A 24609-nucleotide genomic window follows, 5' to 3' on the forward strand; every position below is an offset into this window, starting at 1 on the left:
GAAAATGTAGAGCTTTTTATCCTTTGATGTTCTCATAAAGAAACTCCTATCGGTTGAGAAATTACACGGTTTCTGTGCCAACACTGCAGCTATATAGTGTGGGGGAAATTATTTAATTAAAAATATATTTTCCATCTGTTCGCACGATCTTTTTAGAAGTACTTAAAAAGCTGACATTGATCCCTTGGCCTGTTAACCCTGCCCCAAGTTTCAAATACTTTTAACTATATCGAAGGCCCTTCTATTAATTTGAAGTGGGGGAAAGAGACCCAAATATTTAAATCCCCCCTAAACAGTTACTCCTCTGCATCCTGCCCCCTTCTTTAAACAGGGGCTTTTATGTGACTGACACATTTCACTCTGCCGATTCTACAAAGCCAGGTATAAATGACAAGCGGCTCTAAATAATACTAATACTAAATCTGATTTTGGACTACATAACATCCAAGTACAGTATAAGAATAAATCTAAATAAAATTGTAATCCACCCACCCCCCCAACTGAAAAAAAAAAAAAACAACCAAGAAACAACCTTCACCTGTATTTAAATAGCGTGCCTTTAATTACAGCAGTTGGGGATGCATGAGGCTGAAATGAAATTAGCAGTCATTACCAGTCCTTTAACTCTGTGGTGCTTTTGATCAGCACTAAATTAGCTTTCCAGTCCTAACAAAGACTCTACAGCAAGCAGTGGGCTGTAAATAAGACAGCGCGACCTGCCCTCAACACCTTTTCTCTTGTCAATCATAGCACTATCATTCAGCCCAAGATTAACCTTTATCTACCAAATTTTTGAAAAAAAAAAAGGAAAAGAAAAAAAAAAGAAGGAAAGAAAGAAGAAAAAGAAAAAAGAAATAGGAGGCGGGAAGGAAAGCCCCCTGACCACCACATGTCGCAATAACAGAGGTTCCTAAGAGCCCCCTTTACATTGTATTATAATGAGCCCGTGTCAGAATCTGCAATTTTCAAATCATCCCTTCCCACTCCACCCCCTTACACCTCTCGAGTATATTAGAAGAGCCAGAATGCTGTTCAGGTAGGAAACGAATCCCTTTCCCCCGAATTACTAATTGGGCGTGGACCACCCTTCATAAGTCAATTTGCCATTAGACTCTCCTCCTTTATTAGTCTAACAAGATTTCGGGAGAGGAGGGCATGTTGGAGGGGAAAACAGTGATGATTTTAAGGCATATACATAAGTTTATGGGCTGAAAACAATCAATTTACTCCGCTAATAGTCTCTAGTTTCTAGAGGAAAAAAACCCCAACAGCAATAACAAAAACCCAGCTGCTTTTCCCAGGACTGAATTACGAAAGTAAAACATTGGTTCAAGTTGCCATTAGAGGGCGCCAGAGAGCAAGCCCCATCACCCCTCGCACAACTTCCCGCAGAAACCCTCCCACCTTCCAGCTTCGCCATGCTCTGTAATTCCTCTCTCAGGTAATATTTCCTGCTTACCCTGCCCCCTTGCATTTCTGTCTCCCTCTATGTCAGTCTCTCATAAAGAACGAGGTATCGCCATGTCCTTTCGCTTCCTGTTTGTAACCTTCCTCCACCCCAAATATCACCAAAATAGTACGACGCCAACTGAAGTGGTAGCACCCCCTTTATAATATGTACCTTTTAAATCAAATCACTCTTTCCATTCTGAGTAGCATTGGTCTAGGAAAGGTTCCTTGTAGGAGTGAATGCTGGAGTTTAGCATTTTTAATATGGAAGCCTGAATCTTTCCTTCCTGGGTTTCTCTCTGGGTGCTCACGGATCTATTTCTAGATTTTCATAGAAAAAGAAACACACACACCCTTGCAAGGGAACTGATTACGTTCAATACCAAAACTGTTCAGAAGAGAATAAAATAATGTCATTTCATTTCTGCATTTGTTAAAGAAATCTAAATTAGCATTTAATTCCAAAAGTTAACACTTTCAGACTTAAATCTGCCTGTGTTAAATGATTACCACACAGGGTGTATTTCCAGATCTCTGAAAGGTCAAAAAAAAAAAAAAAAAAAAAAAAAACCAAAACCCAGAATGAGAGGGGAAGAAAGTGAGGTGGGGGGAGGAGTGAGCTAGCAGTGAATGTCAAAGTTGGGTTGCAAGCTACTTACATGTCCATGCCAGATCAGGGTGTTGTCTTGTAGCAGTTTGATTGGCAGGTAAAAAAGCGAAAGAACGTGAGGGCTCCCTGAGCCTCTTGTCAGCCCAAGCTTGATCACTTCTCACCGGACAGAACGAGTTGAAGGAGCTTGCAGTTCCCCTCTCGTCCTCCATCCAAGGCACCGTGAATCCATTTCGGCTTTTCTTCCCCCCAGTCTTTCCATCAGCCTCCTGCCTTCACCCGCATCGCCTTACACCAGCCTCCAAGACCTAGCCTAGCTTTGCCACTGCAATCCCCTGCAACAAGAAAAATCGTTTATGGCTTAAAACCCCAAATGGCTGATTTTTTAAAAGAGAGAGAGAGAGGGAGAGGGGAGAGAGAGAAGAGAGAGAGGGTGAGGGGGAGAGAGAGGGGGAGCGAGAAGAATGCACCCAGAGAACAACAAAAAAGTCAGTTATCCTAACACTGCTCTATCCCCCCACCGTACAGAAGAAGAATAAAAAAAAAAGCTTTATGTTTTTTCAGTGGGTATTCAAAGATAATTTGATGCCATTGTTTCTGCTACAGATGGTTCTTTTAAATACAATAACACGGCTCTTTGTGCAGGCTACCCACAATAAAAATCGAAAGCGTTCCCCTGAATAACCATTTTGTTCTCTCTTGTATGGGGCCAACAAAAGATGCCGTGAGGTAATGGGTTCTGTTTATTGAAGCCATAGAATAGGGGTTTGATAAAGATTTTTTTTTAAAGCAGAAGACCTTGCAAGGTCGGGCTGATCTCTTCATATTTTTTATTAAAATATTTGTCCAATAGATTATTCCTTGGTGCAGCTGCAGGTTTCCTCCTCAATTCTTAATCAGCCCAAACATCTGTCTCTTTGAGGAGGCTTTAAAAAAATCTACAATCGTATCAATGGTGCAGTAACCTTATCAAATTCCGAGTTTTTACGCTCAGTACAGTCAAAGGCAATGAAGTTTCAATTCTATTTGGTCCTGACAGGGTGGGGCAGAGGGTTGGGGGAGAGGAGATAAGCAACCCCAGAAAGAGGGACTGAAGAAAAGGAAGCTTTCCTCTCCCTCACTCTCTGGTTGGCCATGCACAACTGTATGAGCCAGCCAGACAGATCACTGAGGGCTTCTTTCATCCCCAGGTGTGTCTCCTCCTTTCTGCAAGCTCCCACCAGTCCTCGCATGCTAGACAGGGTCTAGGTATGTTTTCTTACCATGCTCTCCCTCTCCCTTTCTACGGTCTCCAATCCTGGAAAACCTAGGATGCGAGCCCAGTGGGGGGAGTGAAACAAGCTAAAGGTTAGCCTCTAGCACCCCAAAGGCCCTATTCTTCCATTCATCCTTGGCTAGCTTTGACCATGTTGGGGGACTGGTGTCCACAGCCTTCCTGTTACAATGCCCTGTACCCCCAGGCTTGCTCTTACAGCTACCAGGCTTCCTCCCTCTCAGTTCCACAGGGAGCTTCCACTTTCTCTCACAGGGGAAGCCCTGCCACCTAGACCCAGCTGAGGTCTGTATCAACTCTGAGAGAGCCCTGAACACTTGACAATGGGGGCGCTGCAGGGGAAGTCGTTAGTTGCTGACTAGGGTTGTCTACCTTTCTATAGGAATTAATGCCAGGGCTCTTCAGGTCTCCAATAGCCCAGAGTGACAGTAATCCACTTTCATGACTTCTGCTCTGTGTGTTGGCACTTGTGGTAAGAGAATAGTCCGGAAAAATAGCTTTAATTTTAAAAACAAGTTTTTACTGGGTTCTCTCTCTCTCTGACCCTCTCCCAGTTTATTTCTCCTTTTCTTCTTGCAAACCTTTTAAAATAAAAGAAAGATAAACACTCAAATGTATCCCTTGACACAACTGATCTCAACTTCTACTTTCCTTTTTTGGAAACAGTTATGTTATTGGTTTACAACTGGTCTGGGGATTTGGGAGCACTGTTGCTGAAACACCAATTAAAGCCTTTCCTATGACACTTGAAAAAAAAACATCAAAGCAGAAAATTAAACAATTTTTCACATGGTTGTTTCTCAAAAGTTCATTTTGTATCTCATGATAATCAGCCAAATATCAGTTTGAAAAGAATGAAAGTCAGGGCAATACTTAAGAAGTTGTGCATATCCTAACACTCTCTGGATCAAGACAAATGTGCCTGCATAAGTGTGAGTGTGTTGGGGTAAGAGAGAAATGGAGAGTGTAAATCAAGAGTGACCTTTAAGAGAACAGGCTAAGGAGTGTGTGTTTGTCACTTACAGTATTGTAGGGAAGTGGGGCATTATACAAAATTAAAAGTCCATAGTAGAAACATTTCTCCCAACTAAACATTGAATGGGTGGAGGGTGAATGTAAAATGTTTTATCCAGTATTTTTATTAAAAAGTAATCAACTGGGATAACTGAATATCTTTCTGCTTCCTTTGTCATATATACATTTTTAGTTATCAAAACTTACAAAAAATGCCCCAAACTGATAAAAGCTATTTTCTTTTTTGCAACAAACTGAAAGAAGAATCTGAACTACTGTCTTCTTTTTACTGAGGGATTTTGGGTGAATGTAAGACTGTAAGATAGGAGGGCATCAGTGGCCTAAGGTGACTAAAGGTGAGTGAGTAAGCCATACACACCTCATTACTTGCATCTATGCAATCCTAGCCATAAGGAAGTTTAAAATCTGTCAGTTGGTTTCACTCTCCTATGAAGGATCAGGAAGTTATTTTAGGCCAGTCAGCAAAAGTTGTCTCAAAAGCTGTAATGCAATGGCATCCTGACATAGGGGAAGACTCTGACATAGGAGAATATGTCAGCATTTAACTACAAAATGTGGAATGTGAAATGCAAGGTGCAGGGCCACAGTGACAAACTGCCTTAGTAGATGAGAGAATCAGGAACCAGCGGTCTATAACTGGGAAACTGCTTAAAAACCAACCAAGCAAACAAACCTTTCTGTTTGCAGGGGGTAGAAATTAATCTGACTCGGTCAGTGATTGTCTGGTGGGAACAACTCTCCTCACTAAAACTATACTTAGGTTATAGAAATGGCTTTCTCACGGGAGTTGGAAAATCTGTGTGAGCCAATTTATGGGTGCTTACAGGGAGCTCTGAATTGGAAACTTCACTGCTCAAAATCACTTTGGAGCTAAAGCTGAACTCCCCAATTTCACAAACACAAGCCTTGCTGAGGAGACGCAGGGGGTGGGGTTTCCCCCTCGCCCTCAGATTGGGACGCTGGTGAGTAAATGACTTTCAGCACGAACGACTCAGATTGGGGTAGAAGAGAAGGAAGGGAAGGAAAGGAGGAAGAAGGAAGCGAGGAAGAGAAGGAGGAAAGAAAGAAGGAAGAGAGGGAGGGAGTGAGGAAAGAAAGGTAAAGAAGGGATTCAAAAGAAAAAGGAATTAAGCGGACTAACGGCAGAGGGGATTAGCAAAGAGGAGCACCGGGGACCTGGTTTTAAATCGGCAAGCGCAGCTTATAGGGAAACACGATACGCACGATCAGGGTTTGGATGTTCCAGTGAACCAACGACCACGCAAATTACGAGTTTCACACAGATGGCATCATGTCATGTTTTAGCCATCGGCCGCCGTGAAAGCTGTAGCTTCTCCCTCCTTAAGCGATCAATCATCCACTAACTGGCAACCTTCTACCGTCTCCACGTGGAAATAAATCGGACTCAGGCGGCTCGGGCCCCACCCCGGCCTTCGGCGCGGGCTCCGCGAGTCGCGGGCGCCGGGCGGGCGGCGGACGCGCACGTTTCTCACCCTGCACCCGCCGCCGCCGGCCGGGACGCGCGGCTCGGGTAGGAGCAGCCGCGCCAAGTCCGAGGGCACGATTGCTTCCCACACTCTGCGCAAAAGGGTTAGCAATGCTAGTGCCTTTAAATACACCGCGGGATTGTAAACATGTAAACTGGCCTAACACGATTCAATTATTCCCTTAGACAAAAGCAAAACGACACGACACCCTGCTGGACGCGCTCTTCTAAATAACCGGGGACCCGGTGAGGTCGACGCCCCCGCTGGACACAATCTAGGGGACGGCATGGTTTAAATTCAAACTCCCTAGATTCGAAAACCTGAGCAGAGAAAGTGCGTGCATGCGCACAGACCTGGAAACCACTTTCCAAGGCTTCTAGAATGAACTCCTAGTCAGAGCCTCAGCCTTTTGGCCTCCTCCATTCATCCTTTCCTTGGTGTGTGGAAACCCAAGGGGCAACTGGGGCTCAGGCAAAAAACGTCTTTTGCGATCAGGCCTGGCCTTGTAGGTTTTCTGGGCCCTGCGCGATGGGTCAGCCTTATCCAATTTCGCTCGCGTTGGAAAGTGGAGGCTCAGGCCGGCCGGGCTGGGATCCCCCCACCCCCACCCCAACCCCGGTCCCCGAGGCGCTGCGCCCCCACCCGGCCGCGCCCGCCACTCCACTGTCCCGCGCTCCCGGCCCCCACGTCCCGCGCGGCGCGGCCCTGGCTCCGACCGAGGCGAAGGCCCCTCCACCGAGGTACGCGCGCGCGCGGGCACCAGCCCCGTGTGTCCACGTCTGGGTGCCCCGGCCGCCTTCCAGGACACCCTTCCCAGGCCCATGGGCTGCTCCGAGGCGCGGGAGGATGAGCAAGATCTCCCTGAATCTAAACTCAAATGTCGCAGTGAATTTGGCACCGTTTATTCCTCCCAGCTCACAGTGTGGCCAGTTTGGTTGTTCTCCCGTATCCCTTGTTTGGAACCGCCAGCCCAGGAATCCCTTCTGAAGGGCTAGATGGTGGTTACCTCGGGGGAGGGGAGGTTCTGGGATGGAACCGAGGTCCCGCCAGCAAGGGACCCGGACAACCTCTCAGAGGAGAGCGGCCCTCAGGTCAGCGAGTCACAGACTTGGAAACCTGAGGTGGCGAGGGTGAGAGTGCAGATTGGAAGGCAGGATGCCTGCTAAGTGGCCATATGCCTAGTGTGGTCTTCCTTCTCACCCATGCTCATACTTCTGGAACTCTCAGGTTCCTTTAGTTTGTTTTATGCTAAGATTGACAACAGGGACTAGGGAAGGCTGTATGCTTTATAACTAAGTGGAAATTCAGAGGTAGAAGCAAGGCCCATGGGGAGCATTCATCCATGGCCTCCATTAAAATTTTTTTCTATATGTAAAATGAAGTTATACATATAATCATAGATTTTCTCCTTATGTGTTAAAAGTATTACTTTAAATATGTTAAATATTTGAAATAGGCCACAACTTCTGTGACCTTTTTTTTTTTCAATTTCTTAATTTATCAGTATATTCAGTGTTTCAATAAATGGAAATATCTCTGGCCTCTCAACCTCTGCGTAGAAAGATAGTGGAGAGAAGGGAAGGGACCATGGGACATTCGTCCTGTGTCCCTCTGGCATATCCTTGCCAGTAACATGCTCTGGAAATTGCTTCTTACCTAAATCTAAGATAAATTAACTTGTTTTTTGGATAAAACATTAATATCATCTGTTGGACTTCAGGAATCATCAAAACTAAGGACATTTTCCAAATGTACACCTTATGCAATATTGTAATTATTGGTATATAGTTGGATCTGCTAAGCATCTGTTCTCTGAACCAAAATTCACTACCAAAATAGTGCAACCCCATGAACTCAATTGCAGACCCAGGACAAAATCTGTACACAAAAGTTTGAACAGCCATCCCAAAGTGTGATGATTACTTTTTATTTCTCTATTTCATAGGCCCAAGGATAGGCAGATGGCTAGGGAGGCTTACTGATACATTCTTAAAGAGTAGGTATTGTGGTGAATTTGGGGAGAAAGGGAGCAGGCTATTTTGGATATTGCCTGTGGAAAGGAGTTAATGCTCCAAGGAAACTGACTCCAGGAAGAATTTCTATTTACATCTCCCCCTCCAGGCCTTCTTCCTAACACTCTGCCTTCTCCCTTTAAGAAAGGTCAATGTTCTGTTTGCTTCAGAATGAAAGAGGAAAGGAACTGATCTTTAATGAGTACGTATTATGTACCAGATGCTTTCTCTTATTTACTTTTCATGATAATACTGTAAAGTTGAAATTACGGCACTTTAATAGACTAAAGGAAGATCTGTTTTCACATCTAGGAAATAGTAGATCTGGGTTTCAAATCTAGCTCTATAATTTTAAAACCTAGTCAGGTCTTTAGAATCTGGTAGGCTGAGTCCAAATGGACTCAAGTAAGCATCACTGGTTGCTGACCCCTGTGGGTAAAGGAGGAAATTGGTTGTGAACCATGTGTGGGCTGTCTTTTCCTTCTTTCCTTTCTCTGGAAGGCAGCCTCTTAATTCTGACTTTCCTTGGGATCCTTTGATTGTGAAGAGATTGACTTGAGGCAGGGATATAAAAGTCAATGTCTTTTCCTATACCAAAGTTGGGCCTAGGATTTAAACTTAATTTTCAGAAGATAAGTCTCAATTGGCATTCCCATAGGCTGGCCTGAACCAGGTAATGACTTCATGAGGATAGACTCAGGTAGGTCAAACTAAGTATCACTCTTAAAACCCAAGCCTCAGAAACCAAAAGGATGGGAGGGAAATATAGTAATAACAGAACACATGACTGCTAATTAACCTTATTAACAACTGCAAACCAATGAACATTTATATTTTTATTTTCTCAGAAAGGCAATTAAATTTTTTTTGCTTTCTATTAACTACCTTTCCCCCCTAGATAATCACCTATATCAAAACTGCCCTTTAGAAGGTCAGTGGAAATTATTTTAAGACATTCAAATATAAAAAAGTATTGTTATTTTAATAGGCACTGTGGATAGTTTAATTTGTATCTTGTATTAAATTAAACATATGGTGAACAGGGTATAATAGATTTTCTATAATTTAGCTGCCAATGTGGCAACAGCAGCCAGTTACTCTCACCAGCAGACTTGTCAGTGGTTTGTTTACTAGCTTATTTGAATTAAAATAAAGCTTCGCTTCTGCTGACTGCACATCATTATCTATGAGACCATAATCCTGCTAGCAAATCCTATATCTTCCAGAACTGGCTCTTTTGTTTGGGATTACTGAGAGCTTAGCCTATAACAAAGAGGAATAAGGCATCCCTCTCATCCTCATAATTAAGTGTGGGGACTAATTTAGAAACAAACCCAGAAAGATGTACTATTTGGAGTTATATTTCTATACAGAATGGAAGAGAAACAGGATAGGCCAAACACCTGATTGTTAACAGAATGTTTAAACTATTAAGCAAGTGTACTACAAGAATCCAGCTTGTTAAAATTAAGAGCAGCAGCAAATAAGGCATTGGTAGCCTTTGCACGGGGCAGTAATTCTGTATGAAGGATCTGAAGGTATGTTTGAGAAGAGGAAGTATCAGGGTGTCAAGCTGAAGAAGATGTGCTGTATACTTTCCGAATGCCATGTATTTTCTTCCATTATTTTAAGTCTGCACAATTAATAGTTATTGTTATGAGCAGAACTGTCAAAATGCTGAATAAAAATAACAAAACATTTTTTATTAATTGGAAAAAATACAACTTTTGGAAATTGTCATCAGAAATTGTTAACATTTTACTTCCAAAGTGCATAAGATTTAATAGAAAGCAAAGAATGAATGATTTTCTGGCTCTTCCTATGGCTCAAAACAAACCTCTATGTATTCTGATAGTCCAATTCTATCTTATATTTGAGGATAGAATTTTACCAATAGGATGTATATAAAAACAGCTTTCACAATCCACAGTCCGTATATAAACTGATGTCTGTTTGTTAAAGAAGAGAGAAAACACAAGAGTTGATTTATCAATGTCTTCAACATTAATTGCCACAGATGGGAATTCTGAGGACCTCTGTGAAACCAAACCAGACTCTGGTGAATTATAAAGCAGGTCCTTAGACTTTAAAAACATTTAGGCAAAGTGACAGTTCAGAACATCTGTTAGCCTTCTGTCTGAGTATAAACTAGATGTCATGGAGTGCACAGCTGTAGGCATTTTAGGCTTTTTTGCCAACATCTGTCACAGCAGTACAATAATATAGGTAATTATCAACACCTTATATAAACTGTTTGCTATTTTAATTTTTAGAAAGAGTAAAATTAGTGTTACAGTCCTTGGCAGAAATAATTGAGATGAATATTATCATTTTTATCTAAAAGATGAATAAACGATCTGATCATTCTTTGAAAAGCACACATTTTAAATATTTTCTGTAGCCAATATGGATATTATATCATTTTTAAAAGCAAAAATTGTAAGTAATCTTGTTTTTGAAAAATAAAGACAAACCACAGCCAAAGTAAAATAAGGGAAAAGGAAAAAAGAAGCCAACGATTTGCTATTCAGAGCAACCAAAGGTGATATGATTTGTGATAAAAAGATAGCATTTGTTAATACTCCACAATTGTGGCATTAATTGATTTCATATTCATAAAAATTAAAAATTCATTTTATAATGTCACTATAGCACAATCTATAGTGGTGAATTATAGAAAACATTGCCTTTCTCCTCTCTTCTCTTAGTCCTATAATTTTGCAGAGAAAGAGCAAATAAAACTATAATTTGTATCCTGCCACCTTAATTTGAAAAGGGTTAGCACTTCATATAAATTCAAAGACCTTTCATTCTGTTAGTGACACCTGGATTTGGATCATCTACAGTGCTCATTCTAAGATACTGGACATTATTGTCTCATCTCTGATTCTCTTGACCCATACCATCGCTGTTTTTCAGTCTAAAGAACTCAAAGCAGCAAGACTATATTCCAAAGCACCTGTTCTGGGGAAGATGCCAGTCAATAATGTCTTATTAAAAGACTAGGTCCAGCTAGAGAAAATAAAGGAATTGAGCTGCAGTTGGATTTCATCATCTAAACATGCAATGTAATCTTAACCAATTCATTACACACTCCTTTTGTTTCCACTACAAAAGGGATGTTACCTTTGTCAGAGGTTGTAATTCCAGTATGTTCAAGCAAAGACAAGGGAGAAATTGAAAAAGTGCTATCAATTCTACCCACAGCCAGGAAAAAACGTAGGGTCAGAAGGTCATTATCACTGCCCCATGTACAGTTCAGACTAGACCACAGATAACTAAGTTTCCATGTTGCAGTAGAAAAGTATAAAAAAGGGGAGCCACAGAAAATACTGAATGAGCATAGGAGTAAGAAATCATATTCTTGAACACATTTGATTTAACACATATGAAGTTGAATCAAATGGCTGTCTCTGGGCAACAATTGTGGATGCTCAAAATTATGCTTTCTTAGAATAATCTTGTGGAGGAGAGAAATTTTATTAATGGGAGGTCACTGTGGCAAAAACAATGAATCACAATGTTTAGTGCTCATAATGTAAAGGTTTAGGAAGGGTTAAATGAGAAAGAAGGAGGAAGTGAATATGGACATAAAAGGCAGAGAGGTTGGCCCAAAAGGAAGGATAAAGAATGAAGAAAGTGACTAAAGAAAAAGAAAAATGTAATAGATACTGACAGAGAATAAGGCTGTCTTAGAGGGCAGGGAGAGGCAAAAGAGGATATTGATTATCAAATGCAGTATTAGGAACCAAATTAAAATTTGAGGTCTGTGAGTGTCAGTGCTTCCTATAGAGAGCGATCAGTTGTAAGAAATGAGTCTTAGAGAAACATTTAAAAATAATAGATTAGTGGTACGGTTTTGAAGTCTATTAAAGTGGGTTCATTTGATACTTCTCAGTGTCACATTTCTTTACCAGTGAGGAAAACTCAATGTATTTTGAGGTGAAAAAGTGAAAACAGAGAAAGTAAACCATTTCCCAAACAACTTGGAAAATACCTTATTTAATGATGCATTCAACTGCTTATGGGCATTACTTTTCCCATTTGGTTTTAAATGTTTAAAATAAAACAATGGAACAAGGATATCTGCAACATTAAATATTAGAGTGAACTTCGAAAATGATTGAAATAAAACAATCTTCACTAAAGTGGGGGCTTATAAGGAAATACATACTAGTTCAGAGTTTACATCATGAATATGAGGGCACATTATCTATAAATATCCCTCCTTGATTACTTGGCACTCCTTGATTGATAAGAGTAGTGCTTTGTGATGGTCCCCTTATATTTTGAAAATTATTTGCTAGAAGTCAGAGCGAGCTCTGACCAACCTTCTGAAATACACACAGTTTGCAGTCAGCATGCTCTCATCTTTTTTCCTCTTTTGTGCTATCGCCTCTCTCTGTTTGTGTCCACTGCCCTCGTTTTCCTTCATTAAGTGTCTTAATCCAGGCTGACCTTTCTTAGGTAGTATCCTAGGTTTGCTTCATCCTTCTGCCTTTTAAAATCTGAAACAAATGGCTAATCAATGGGTTCACCAGAATAAACTGATGACTGATAATAACAATGTATTCTTCTTCAAAGTTACCGGCTTTATGACATAAGCTCTTCAAAGGATGGGGCACAGATCCTGGCCATTTTTGTATCCTCTGTATCACCCAACAAAGTGCCTTCCCCATAATAAGTCCTCATTAACTTGTGAGTGAATATTTCTTGAGTTTTATATTTTTCTCCCTAACTCTAGTTAAAAATCATTACATGAGAGTATTATTTTATTTTGTATTTTAAAATTTTGTTTACTTATATTTTAGGTTCTGCTAGCTAGAGATACAGTAGTCAAGTAGAATTAGAGTCTTTAAAAGTGATATTAGCTTTTTCCCTACTTATGGTTATTAGAAACATATTAAAGGGAGATTTTAAAATACAATCTGTAATATACTACCACCTTAATACCATAAATAACATAAATTTTCTATGCTTTTCCTGATCTTTGGCTTACAAGTACTTAAAAATTATATTTTTAGTGTATATATATATATATATTTGTATTTTTATGTTTATTTAATTTTACTGTGTTTTGAAATTGAAATTATCAGTAAGGGACAGAGAATTATTCTAAATATTAAAATTTCTAGTGGTTGAATTTATTTTAGGTCCCCACCAAAAGTCTGGGAAAGTTATTTTTGGATTGGGGAAACCTTATCAGAAGTCTGTAATTCAAACTAATTTAAGGCCAGTGTTTCTGAAAGTAGCTAATCTTTTATGATCTAAGTCATAGGATCTTCAGTTTTAAAAGGGGAAGTTGGAAGCATGGAATTTTAGGGACTTAAAGTAGTCCTGAGAGAAAGAGAAGATCTAAACTTCTCTTGGGATTGAATAGTAGGTATTAGTTCTCATTTTGACTGTTGCTAACTGATGGCATTTATCTGTCCTTCCTGGAGTCTTTCCAGAAAAAGTCCCAGATCTCGGAGTTTTTCTATCCTTATTACAAATATGTACCTCATAATGGAGCTTGGTCAAAACCATTTGGATATGTAGGCCATATTCACCAGTGTAAAAAAGAAAATCAAATTAATTTTCCTATTATCAATCCAATCCAGCCACTATTACTATCACCTTCGCAGGCAACCCAAAGTCCTTCGCAGAAGAAACACTGCAATGATTTGTTGATCAACAGATCACACTGAACATTTTCAAGTGTTATTATAATTAATATTTTTATCACTATACAGCCAAAAAGATTTGGAAGAACTGCCACAATGTGAAGTTTAGCCTTGAATGTCCATTACCATCAAATGGAATAATTAGAAGAATATAATAAACTAGTTTATTAAAAATATACACATGAATGCAGCCCATTTCTCTCCTTTCCCTTACTTTGTTATGACCTTATTATTTGCTGTGGTACTTATATATTCAGTAAAAGTAGTGATTCTCTTTCCTTCACACTCACGTACACACAATCCTTGACACTCAGTTGCAGGAGGCTGATTCACTGTGCTGTGCAGTTTAATCCACCATTTCTCCTTTAAAAAGGATGGCATCTAGAGCATTTTTCTTTCCTACCATAAAACCAAATCTTACAAGGCCACTGGCAATGTGCAATATTTTCAGTCTAAGCATAGAAGGAAATTGCCTCCTTTTGAAAGGTTAGAGTTCATAGGATCATAGAGCAAGAACTTCTGGAATTCTCTCCCTTCTAACTCGGCTTATCCTGAAGAGGCCAGGAAATCAGGCCACAGGCCAGAGAAAACCGTGCTACATAGAAAATGCAGAACTGATTCCCATCTTGCACCTGCAGATTCTGCTGTCAGCTGTTCAGTTCTAAGTTCCGTGGCTTTTCTCGATCCCTGCCTGTTGGCTGGATAATTTATTAACTCCTTAATATCTGCAGCAAAGACAGCACAAGCAAATGTTTATAGGATCAAGAAAAATACAAGAATGAAAGGGTGATTGAGCAGGCTGACTGAATTTTGTGTTTACTTCACTAAATCATTGCTGAGAATTGTCTCAGCAGCTGCACATGGTCCAGAGTGGCATCTCAGAATTCAGCCTTGACTCCCTAGCCCAGCTTCCATTCACTGCACCTTCAGCAGCCAGCTAGCCATTCAGTACATCATCCTCATTTTATGCTGCAGGCAAAAAGCCAACAAAAATATGGTCACATTTAAAAGCCTTTTAAACAGTGAGCACCTCCCTCCTTTCCTGATTGTTCCCTGCTTTTTCACATTCCTAGCTAATAGGTTTTTAAAGCAGTTTCCCCAACTCTTTTCCTGCCACATACTGTCTTGCCTGGCATCTATGCAGCAAAAGGCCGTTCTTCAAGAGGCTTTTAAATCCATTGTACTTCTTTGTGCCTTTCGACTGTTAACTCTTCAGGTAGGAGCTAGGTTTCTTGTTTGGCATATTTTGCATGTTCGAAGCCATTCACCACAACTACGGCAAAAGTGAGGATAAAAATAAAAATAAGAAATATAATTATTTAAAATGAAGTTCAGGGCCATGTCTGCAGTTTCCTATTTGCTCAGGTATTTCACAGATATCCAAAAAGAAGAACACTTTCAGGAAGTGTACAGTTTTAAAGGCTTATATATGATTTCTTTCTTTTTTTGAGAATTAAAGTTCCCTGGGCTTTAATTTATTGAAACAGTGATATACTATTTATTAGGCTATTTGTAAATCCTTCTGTCTTGCTTGTTCTTATTCAGAGAATAAGGACAAGAAAAGGTTGAAAATGATGGGCAGTAGAAAACTCAAGTATTGGCTGGGCGCAGTGGCTCACGCCTGTAATTCTAGCACTCTGGGAGGCCAAGGCAAGCGGATTGCTTGAGGTCAGGAGTTCGAAACCAGCCTCAGCAAGAGCGAGACCCTGTCTCTACTATAAATAGAAAGAAATTAATTGGACAACTAATATATATAGAAAAAATTAGCTGGGCATGGTGGCGCATGCCTGTAGTCCCAGGTACTTGGGAGGCTGAGGCAGCAGGATTGCTTGAGCCCAGGATTTTGAGGTTGCTGTGAGCTAGGCTGATGCCATGACACTCACTCTAGCCTGGGCAACAAAGCAAGACTCTGTCTAAAAAAAAAAAAAAAACAAGTATTGAGTGCTGGTAAGGATCTAAAGGTCTATATTTACATTTTTCTTTTAACCAGTATTTGTTGTTTGCTGTGTGCCAAGAACTGTGTTTCGGCATTAGATGTAAAGATGAATAAGAAATAGTCTCTGTTCTAAAAGAAGCTCACAGTTTGGTAAGGAGAAAGCCAAATAAGTAAGCAATTCATTAAATATGTAGTTTGAGAAATGCGTTGTGGCTTTGGTTGATATTAAAATGGTTTGCTTAGCTCAGAGATAAGAAATCTAAGGTAGGTAAGTATGCCGCTAAAATCTGAAGTAAACAAGCATTTTCCCTCCTGACCGTAGAAAATAATAATGACAAGCACTTGCTTTTAAAATACTGTAATTAACATTGTATGTTCTTTTTCAGGCCCTGCAACATTGTGTGTTTTATCTTCCACATTGAGACCAGTGGTCTCGTCATGTTGCCAAAATTAATTGAAGTTTTCCAAGCAATGAATTCACTATAAATTATTCAAATACTTGAATCTTATAATATGTTGTTTCTTCCTGGCCTTGTCCAGTGGGTGATATTTTACAGTAAGTTACAGAAAGCCAGATTAGCAAAAGCTCTCAAGAATGAAACTGTTTGTAACAATCTTTTTTTTCTCTTCCGTGTTACTGCTATGCCAAGCACAAACTTTACATTTCAATTACTTCCCTATCATTTGTTTATTATTCTGTCTTCCTTTTAAAGAAGGGATGATGTCTTTATCCTTGCTATCCCTGGTGCCTAACATGGTGCTTGGCATATACTACAGGTTTATGAGTGAATGAATAAACATGTTTAAGCTTTTCTTCACACTAAAGTAGCTAACAGATCTACCCAGCCACTTATATCACTCCTTCTTTAAAACTACGGTGTTTCCCTTTTATTTTATACACAATACTTCATAGTTTAGCTTCTAAGATGAGCTGGTCATGCAATACATTCAACTTAGGCAGCCAGAAGTACCATATTTATTTTTTATTTGCACTGATTATTTATAACAATGCAACTAAGATAATTTCATTAAAATAGATTTGGAAAGTATCTTTAAAGAAGTAACCATAGGAGTATTTCAATGAAAGGCCCAATAGACAGAACATTTTTATTCTACTTTTGCTTTCTCTTAAAATTTGGCTTGTGCCAAAATCCCATTTACTTTTGATTAGAGATTATACAACAATTATGGGTCATGTTGTTATCACTCTCACACTTCATAGTGGACTACATCTTATGCACATAGTTTACACAATCTACAACTTTAAAAGTCTAAAAATAACCAGCTGCTACAGAGTATAGTGATGTAAGCATCTAAAAAAAAAACCTACTTAAGAAACGAAAAGGAAATGATTTCCAAATGTTTATTAAAGAAAACTTAGTTCTTTCTGATAATTCTTTTTATTTATTTAAAGTGGAGTTATGGGTTTTTTTGTTTGTTTTATTTTTTCTGAGACAGAGTCTCACTCTGTTGCCAGGGCTAGAGTGCATCAGCCTAGCTCACAGCAACCTCAACCTCCTGGGTTCAAGTGATCCTCCTGCCTCAGCCTCCCAAGTAGCTGGGACTATAGGCATGTGCCACCATGCCCAGCTAATTTTTTCTATTTTTAGTAGAGATGGGGGTCTCACTCTTGCTCAGGCTGGTCTTGAACTCCTGAGCTCAAGCAAGCCTCCTGTCTTGGCCTCCCAGAGTGCTAGGATTACAGGGGTGAACCACCGTGCCTGGTGGATAATTTTTCATTGATTAATCTATTCAATGCATATTCATTGATCACTAATTATGTGAAAGAGGTTACAGAAGTTCTGTGAGGGAAATAAAAGTGATTAAGAAATAGTCTTTGCCCTCAGGCAACTTTGAATCTGTTGGATTAGATAACAGTATACAAATAATATATTGTAATGCAGAATATGATTAATGTCTCATAAAAGGTGCATTAGGGAGGTAAGCTTTCAGCTGGACCTTGAATAATTTAAATGAGCAGAGATGTGTGAAAGGCTTGATGAACAGGGAAAACAGCACAAATTAAGGCTCTGTGGAGCCAGGTGTAAATATTGGGATGAGAGCTTGTGTAGGTTAAGGTCAAATGGTGCTTTCAAATTGGGATAATTCTAGGCTTTACTAAGCCTAAGAAGGGCTTAGTAAAGGAACTATTTACAACCATGTAGACGAAGTATAGGGAAAACACAAAAGATAGTGTAGTGTCCCAGTGCTAGCAATAGCAGGGGTTAACATCTTTAAGCCCAAAAGGATAAGCAGAGGGAGCATTTTCTGAAGCTCAGAGAGAAAGAGTGGCAGAGGGAAGACCACCTTCAGAGGACTTGTAACTTTGGTTAAGGGAGCTACAAGCTGGAAGGACCCTCAAGAAAAAGAGCTAGGGGAGTAAATATCCTGACCACATTCTTCTTTCTCATGGATTTCTTGTTGGAGATTGTCTAACCCAATTGGGAGTTAGAGCTCCAGGAAATGTATACATATAGTGCAACCTCCTGAGGCAGAGCAGGTGGGTAAGGGTCTGGACTGGCATATAAAAGATACTTGGCATAAATTGGATTGTGTGAATTTAAAAACAAAATAATTGTGTTTACAAAACTATAGTAACCCAACCAGCATGGTACTGGCATAAACACAGACACATAGACCATTGGAACAGAATAGAGAACTCAGAAATAAATCCATGTATTTACAGCCAACTTGTTTTTGGCAAATGTGTCAAAAACATACATTGGGGAAAGGACATTCTCTTCAAAAAATGGTGTTGGGAAAACTGCAGAAAAATATGCAGAAAAATGAAACTAGACCTCTATATCTCACTATATAAAAAATCAAATAAAAATGCATTAAAGACTTAAATGTAAGACCTGAAATTATGAAACCATTAGAAAAAGACATTGAGGAAATGCTTTAGGACGTTGATCTGGGCAAATATTTCTTGAGTAAAACCTCAAAAATACAGGCAACCAAAGCAAAAATTGACAAATGGGATTACATCAACCTAAAAATCTTCTTCACAGTAAAGAAAACAATCAACAAAGTGTTGAGACAACCTACAGAATGGGAGAAAATATTTCCAAACTATTCATCTGACAAAGGATTAACAATTAGTATATATAAGAAACTCAAACAACTCAAAGTAAAAAACAAATAATTCAATTAAAAATGGGCAAAAGCTCTAAATAGACAATTCTCAAAAGAAGAGATACAAATAGCTAACAGTTATATGGAAAAATGCTCAAAATTACTAATCATTAGGGAATGCAAATCAAAACCACAACAAGATACTATCTCAGCCAAGCTAAAATGGCTATTAACAAAAAGAAAATAACAGATGCCGGAAAGCATGGAGCTAAAGGGGAATGCTCATATACTGTGGGTGGAAATATGAAGTAGTACAGCCATTATGGAAAACAACATGGAGGTTCCACAAAAAACTAAAAAAAGAACTACCATATGATCCAGCAATTCCACTGCTGGCTATATATCCAAAATAAGGGAAATTAGTATTAATATACCAAAGAGCTATCTGTACTTCCATGTTTATTGTGCACTATTAACAATACCCAAGATATGGAATGAACCTAAGTGTCCATCAATGGATGCAGGGATAAAGAAAATGTGGTACATATACATAATGGAATATTATTTAGCCATAAAAGGAATGAAACCCTGTCATATGCACCAACATGAATGGAACTGGAGGACAGTATGTCAAGTGAAATAAGCCAGGCATAGAAAGACAAATATCACACATTCTCATTCATATGTGGGAGCTAAAAAAATTGACCTCATGGAGGTAGTGAATAGAATGGTGGATACTGGAGGGTGGGAGGGTGGGGGAGGGCAGATAAAGAAGGATTGATTAATGGGTACAAAAGGACAGTTATATAGAAGGAATATCTAGTGTTTGATAGCACAACAGGGCAACTATAGTTAACAATAAAATATTGTATATTTCAAAATAGCTAGAAGAGATGATTTAGAATGTTCCCAACACAAAGAAATAATAAATGCTTGAAGTGATGAATATCCCAATTACCCAGACTTGTGCATTACAGATTGTATTTTTGTATCAAAATATCACTTATAAATATGTACAATTATGTATTCATAAAAATTAAAAAATAAATAAAACAAAAAATAAAATATAAACAATTGTGTATTAATTCTCTAGTTTTGTTTTTTTTTTTTGAGACAGAGTCTCTCTTTGTTGCCAAGGCTAGAGTGAGTGCCGTGGCATCAGCCTAGCTCACAGCAACCTCAAACTCCTGGGCTCAAGCAATCCTCCTGCCTCAGCCTCCCAAGTAGCTGGGACTACAGGCATGTGCCACCATGCCAGGCTAGTTTTTTTTCTATATATATATTAGTTGTCCAATTAATTTCTTTCTATTTATAGTAGAGACGGGGTCTCACTCTTGCTCAGGCTGGTTTCGAACTCCTGACCTTGAGCAATCTGCCCGCCTTGGCCTCCCAGAGTGGTAGGATTACAGGCATGAGCCACCACGCCCGGCCAATTCTCTAGTTTTTTAAAGAGGTGTGTGTGTATGTGTATGAGTATATAATTTTCTGCATAGGTTTTGCATTCACATAATACAAAATTTGTAAGGTACATCATTGTATAAAATACGGATATTTTTTCAGTTGGCCAATTAATTTGCTTTCTATTTTTAGTAGAGACAGGGTCTCACTTTTGATCAGGCTGGTTTTGAACTCCTGACCTTGAGCGATCCTCCCATCTTGGCCTCCCAGAGTGCTAGGATTACAGGTGTGAGCCACCACGCCTGGCCTAAAATACGGATTTTAAAAAAGAAGAGATAACCTCCTCAGCAATACAAGACTCTAGCTTAAATGGTTTTCCAATGACAATGAAAAAGAAAACCAAATGAACAAAAGAAAAGCTACCCAGTTGCCCAGCCAATTTTATGAAACTTGTATAATCTTGATTTTCAAACTACAAAAGGAAAATATATGACAAGAAAAACATAAACTCATTTTACTTATAGCTGTAAGTACAATAATCCTAAATAAAATATTATCTAACCAAATCTAATACTTTATTAAAAAATAGTACATGTGATCAAGGAGTATATCTCCCCAAAATGGAAGGATAGTTCAACATCTGAAAAATGTATCAATGTATTTTACTTTAATACTACACCAAATAAGAAATATTATCTGGTGATTTCATAAGACATAGAAAAAGCATCTTATTTATGATAAAATTTACGGAATAAAGTATTAATACAGTATTTATAAAATTTACAGAATATTAAGAGTATCAAAGAACTTCCTGGACTATTCACAAAAAATTTGTGAGTGAATACACTTACTAGAATAAATATAGAAATGTTTTTGTTAAAACAAAGAAAAAGAAAAAGATATTTACAATTTCTGCTACCATCTAAACATAATACTGGAGACCCTACCTACCTTTAAAAACAAAGCATAAGACATGTTAAGATTGGATAAGAAGAGATAAAAATCATTATTGCCAGATGATATAATTATTTATATATAAAATTGAATTGAATCAACATTTTGTCAATGCTAACAAAAGTTCAGCAAGATTGATAGAAATATACAAATCACTCAAAAAAGTACTTCTTTTTGCAACAGCCAATTTATTCATATAATAAAATAAGATAGAGTATTATTTTAAGAAATATAAATAAATCCATACCCAATACAATTCACAGATTTAAATCTGTATCAAAATTATCAAAATCCCAATGGCAATCTCTACAGAAATAGAGAAAACAATTTTAAAATTCATATGGAACTATAGAAGACCATGAATAGCCAAATCAGTTTTGAGAAAGAACAAAGCTGGAGGCATCACACTTCCTGATTTCAAAATATATTGCAAAACTATAGTAATCAAAACGGTATGGTATTGGCATAAAGACAATTACATAGACAAATGGAACAAAATAGCCCCAAAATAAATTCATGTGCATATAGTCAACTGATCTTTGACAAGGGTGACAAGAATATATAATGGAGAAAAGATAATCTCTTCAATAAATGTTGCTAGGAAAATTGGATATCCACATGCAAAAGAATGAAATTGGACCCGTATCTTATATCACACACACAAATCAACTCAAAACAGATTAAGTACTTAAGCCAGAGACCCCCCAAGTATATAAAACTGCTGGAAGAAAATGTAGGGAGAAAACTTCATGACATTGGTCTTGGCAATGATTTTATGGCTATCACACCAAATGCACAGGCAACAACAATAAAACAACCAAAAAATAAAAAATAAAAATCAGCCAAACAAACAAAAAACCAAATAGGACTATATCAAACTGCTGCACAGTAAAAGTAACAATAAATAGAATGAAAAGGCAACCCATGGAATGGGAGAGTAAGGAACATCTACAACTTAATGCTAAAAAAACCTAATAACCCCATTAAAAATGGGTCAGCCAGGTGTGCCAGCTAACGCCTGTAATTCCAGCACTTTGGGAGGCCAATGTGGGACAATCACTTGAGGCCAGGAGTTTGAGAACAGCCTGGACAATATAGTGAGACCTTGCTTCTACAAAAATAATTTTAAAAATGGGTAAAGGACTTGAATGGACATTTCCCCAAAGAAAACATACAAATTGCCAATGGACATAGAAAACAATGTTCAATATCACTAATCATCAGGGAAATGCAAATGAAAACCACAATGAGATATCACCTCACACATGCCACAATGGCTATTATCAAGAAAACAATAGACAACCAGTATTGGCAATGATGTGGAGAAATTGGAACTCTTGCCCACTGTTGGTAAGAATGTAAAATGGTGCAGCTGTTATGGAAGATAGCACGGAGGTTTCTAAAGAATAGAACTACTGTATAATCTAATAATCACCCTTCTGAGCATTCATCCAAAATCAGGATCTCAAAGAGATATTAGCACTCCTATGTCCATTACAGCATCATACATAAGAACCAAGATGTGGAAACAACCTACATGTCCATTAATAGATGAATAAACAAAGAAAATGTGGCATATACGTAAATGCATTACTATTCAGCCTTAAAAAAGAAAGACATCCTATAGTATGTCACAACATGGATAAACCTTGAAGGCATTATGCTAAGAGAAATAAGCCAGTAACAGAAGACAAATATTGCACCATTCAGTTTATATGAGGTATCTAAAATAGTTAAATTCACAGCAATCAAAGAATGGAATGGTGGTTGCCAGGGGAAAAGGGAGAGGTAAATGGGGAGTTACTAATCAGTGAGCACAGTATTTCAATCAAGCAAGGTAAATAAGCTGTAGATATCTGCTGTATAACATTGTATCTATAGTCAACAATAATGTATTGTACACTTAAAGTTTGTTTAGAGGGTAGATCTCATGTTAAATGTTCTTAACACACACACACACATTATAATCACCTTTCAGGACAAATCAAAATGGACCATTCGTCATTCCTTTACATTTCTTTCTTTATCCATTCAATGAACACTAAATACCTTCCACAGGCTTACCATCAGAAATCTACCCCAGCTGACTTAGTGCATTCTTTCTGTGTCTTCTACTAGTAGACATCTTTTCCTACTTACACAAAGCATAGGTGTTCAGCAGACAAAAATAAAAGTAAACTGCAGTGCCAGAACAAGTTTTGCTGATGCTCCTCTCCCTTTATATTAGCTCCTTCTGGGTGCTTTAATAATATGATAGTTATATTTTTCCACCTCTTAGTGTCTTGCTAAGTGCCCTATTCATATGATAATCCATACTAGGCAATATGTTATATATTTTAGGGCCAAGTGCCATGATTCACCCCTGTTATTCTAGCACTCTGGGAGGCTGAGGGAGAAGGATTGCTTGAGCTCAGAAGTTTGAGACCAGCCTGACCAAAAGCAAGACCCCTTCTCTACTAAAAACAGAAAATTTAGCCAGGCATCATGGGGGTGCCTGCAGTCCCAGTTACTTGGGACCTCAGGAGTTTGAGGTTACAGTGAGTTCTGATGTAGCCACTGCACTCTAGCCTGGACAAGAGAGTGAGACCCTGTCTCAAAAAAGAAAAATTTCTTACCTTTGGTTTCCCTTACCTCAGCTCCCGTGGCATGATGCTACAGTCACACATCACAGCCAAGAGTCTTGCCTGCCCTAAGTCCTGCACCCCATATGGGCTGGGCAGGAGCTAAAGGGTCAGCCCACTGCACTCTAGCCCGAGTGACAGAGTGAGACTCTGTCTCAAAACAAACAAACAAACAAAAAAAGATGTGTTAAAATAAAAAAAAAGAAGGAATATAAATTCTCACTCTTTTGTTTATTTCTGTTAGTAGAAAAATAGAAAAGGCATAAATAAGATTTGAATAAATGAAGAGATATACTATCCTTATGGCTGATAGGACTTGACCTGGTACAGTTATCAATTCTAAATACACAGGCAAAGTAAATAAAATTTCAATAAACATTCTAACTGGAGTTTTGAAGAACACAACAAATTTTAAAATTCATATGGGTGGCTAAAGGCAATAAGCACCACATGTACTCACCAGCAAATTGGTTTCACTGAGCAACACCTAAGTGAACGTATAGGAATAACATTTATCAGGTATTGGGCAGATGGGAGGGGGGAGGGGATGGGTATATACATACATAATGGGTGCAATCCGTACCATCTGGGGGATGGACATGCTTGAAGCTCTGACCTGATGGGGGGGCAAGGGCAATATATGTAACCTTAACATTTGTACCCCCACAATATGCTGAAATAAAAAAAATGTCTAAAGAAAAAGCATAAAAAAACTGTGCCAAACAGATGGTATCACTCTCATTCATCAGATATGAAGATGTACTATAAATGATGATGATGATGATGTTGATATCCCAGCAATATATAACTAGACCAATGAAACAGAATTGAGATCTGAGAATCATGAATATGTGAGGACTTGTTATATAATCAGCATTTGTATTAAAAACCAATTGAAAAAGGACAAATTGTTTAGTAAATGATCTGAGTATACCTGCTTCATTATGTGGAGAAAAATATAGATTTCTAACTTACACAAAGGTTGTTTTCAGAAGGATTAAAGACCTAAATGTAAGAGAGTAATCTATAAAGATGACAGAAGAAAATGTGAAATAAAGTGCTTGTGACCAAAGAGTAGGGAAAAGCTTCTTAAACA

General features: G+C 38.5%; 1 long non-coding RNA gene across 3 annotated transcripts in view; it reads right to left on the bottom strand.

Annotated features, from left to right (window-relative positions):
* The window catches only part of LOC142871376 (uncharacterized), a 123875-nt gene that overhangs the window by 37304 nt on the left and 61962 nt on the right, over positions 1 to 24609 (bottom strand). For 2 of the 3 annotated variants that reach the window (XR_012919627.1, XR_012919626.1), the window contains exon 3: positions 2109 to 2394. This is a non-coding gene — a long non-coding RNA (uncharacterized LOC142871376). Of the gene's footprint in view, positions 1 to 2108; positions 4144 to 24609 lie in introns of those variants that run through there. The other variant, XR_012919625.1, reaches the window with a different exon arrangement.

The sequence above is a fragment of the Microcebus murinus genome, chromosome 1 (assembly GCF_040939455.1).
Source record: "Microcebus murinus isolate Inina chromosome 1, M.murinus_Inina_mat1.0, whole genome shotgun sequence".
NCBI classification, from domain to species: Eukaryota; Metazoa; Chordata; class Mammalia; order Primates; family Cheirogaleidae; genus Microcebus; species Microcebus murinus.